We start from the raw sequence: 2,665 nt of genomic DNA on the forward strand, positions 1-2,665 counted from the left end.
TGTTACCACCACGGAAGAGGTTGCCACCACGTTAGCTGCGACCGACCCCTCCACCAAAGTAGTCGTTAGCGATTCTCAACAAACAATTCGCAATTTCGATGCAGGTCGTATATCCGACAGCGCACACTACCATATTGAGCAGTGTTGCACCTAGGTGCAAAAACTGGTCACAACCGGCCATATTCATTCAAATGATGCGGACACGTACATAACACAACGCAGACCATTCAGCTACAGTGGATGCGTGGAAGTCTCTTCTGCGTACCATCGAGCTCGCCCAACAGCACCAGCTCAGTTTGCGCGCTTTGGAGGCCGCAGAGTTCCAAGGAATCCCTGCTGACCTTCTCTAAACAGTGCAACCTGTCTTTCGGCTGGTTCCTCGATTTTGGGAGTAAATACAGAGCTATCATCATTACCATTATCATCCCTTCTTCCCAGTGCTTGTTTTAGAAGTCCTTTAGTTGCACCAAGAATTTATCTTCTAGATTTCTTAGCGCCGCATTCGAAACCCGGATGCCTCGGTTGAGGTGGTGGTGGTAACAACTTTTATTGCCACAAAATGAAAAAAATTAGTTCAGGCTGGGGCGAGCCTAGGGTGGCCTACAGTAGGGGGCGACCCCTTGAGCTCGCGTGACAAGGGCCAGTTGCGTTGTTTTTCTTAGGCTGGCCAACAACTTGTCCCATCCCTCCGCTGAGGGAGCTGGCTAGAGTGTCTAGAGGGGGATTGCTGGCGCATTCCAAAAGTATATGGCTTGAGTGGCCTGCGTCCCGTCACCGCAGTGCCGGCATGAAGGGTTGTATTCTCCGTTCGTAATTAACAATAATCGGTATGTCCTTTGTTTGTAGGCGCCTGTGTGTCGTGGCTTGCGAGCGGTCCAGAGCGGGGTGAGGGGCCGGGTGCTTGCATCTTAGCTCGCTAAAAAAATTTACCTCCGCGTATGTGCCCGGCGCCTCGACAGGCGCGTCCCCATAGATCTCCCGTCTCTCGGTTGGTCAAGTCTCGGGCTAGACGGTTGACTCCTTCGTTTCCGTAGTTACCCGCGGAAGCCGGAACTCATACGAGATTTATGTTGTGATTGAGAGATCGGTTGCACAGAATTCGCGCCGCGAGTTTGCTTACGGACTTGTTGGCGACATTTTGAACGGCGCTCTTTGAGTCGCTTAGAATAGTTTTGGTGCGAGGATCCGCGATGGCCAGTGCGATAGCTGCTTCCTCTGCCTCACATATGGAGCTAGCATGAAATGTTATGGCGTTAATAAAGGTTGACTTTGGATTGGCCATACATGCCACGTATGCTCCGTTTTTGATGTGTTGAGCTGCATCCACGTACACTGCTTGTGGATCGTCCTCGTACTGTTTCTTAAGGGTCTGTGCCCTTGACTTCCTGCGGACATCATGTTTGCCTGGTAGCATGTTTGTGGCTATTGGTCTAACAAATAGACTACTAGTTATGTCAGCCGATAAATGGGATGTTGCGCACACCTCTTCAGTGGGGTGTATGTGGAGCTTGTCGAGAATTACGCGACCCGCAACGCTGCGTGCCAGCGGGTCACTTGTGCTGTCTTATGGGCTCAGTTAGTTCAGGCAACGTGTTAAAAATTCCCAACAGCAGTAGTCGATCTGAGTTAGCTTATATAGCAAGCCAAGGGCAGCTTTGTATGCTGTTCTAATTATGCTATTAAATGCATCTTCGTCTCTACGACGTAGTTGATAGTACGGGCAAGCGTCCCAGGTAGCACAAAGTGGGCTATGAAGGTGGGGCCCCTGTAGGTCCGATGTCGGCAATGCAGGAGAGCCCCGGTGGGCTCAATGTGGGTGCTGTAAGAAGGGCTGACGTACGCCTGAAAGAGGCTGCCGACAAAGCGCCGATGGGCCCCACTAGGGACCGATACAGGCAGCCCTTGCGGAGCTGTCCACATTTTTCCCGCATTGCCAAAAGATCACATCCCGCCAACTCCCCACGATGGTCCTACTTTGGACAGATTCGGGCAGCCGCTCTGGAGGAACATTTATTTTTTATTTCTGTTAGCCCCTTAGATAATGACATAGAACCGGTGCTGGTTCTATAACGCAAGCCGCACTAGGGCCTGCCCACATTATTCTTATAGGGGACCGACGCCCTAGTCCAAATTCTCACTATCAATGTTTATGCACATAATTAGGTAATTATTTTATACATGTCTGCCCTTTCTAAACAGCCACAATATTAAATTTTACAATACTTCATAACATTATTCTAGCCTAAAGGACTTGCTCATCTTGTTCAGGCTATGGACATGTGTATTCTGAACAGTAATATTGTACTGAGAGTTGCAAGCTGTCCTTAGCAACCACATAAGGAGCAACAGTTAGCAATCAGTATGTTTTAGTATCTTTAGCGCAATTTGCATGAGCGCGAGAACTAAAGCCATGTAATATTTCTAGCCGACTAAACATGGCAACAACTGTTACAGAAATCATCTGTAATGGCAACTTAGTGCAACATCTAATACAAATGAAGGTCGGAAAGAATGATTGTACAATTGCACGCATGTCGTCTAGCCCCATTACGGCCGATGTGGGACCTACAGCGGTTTTTGTGTAGGCAGCCCCAATTAGTCAGGGTGTTATTTTTGAACCTAAAGCCCACTTGCTTTTGCACGTGCCTTCAATTTTCCCACAAGG

The sequence above is a fragment of the Amblyomma maculatum genome, chromosome 8 (assembly GCF_055883805.1).
Source record: "Amblyomma maculatum isolate TAMU_Amacu chromosome 8, ASM5588380v1, whole genome shotgun sequence".
Classification (NCBI taxonomy): Eukaryota; Metazoa; Arthropoda; class Arachnida; order Ixodida; family Ixodidae; genus Amblyomma; species Amblyomma maculatum.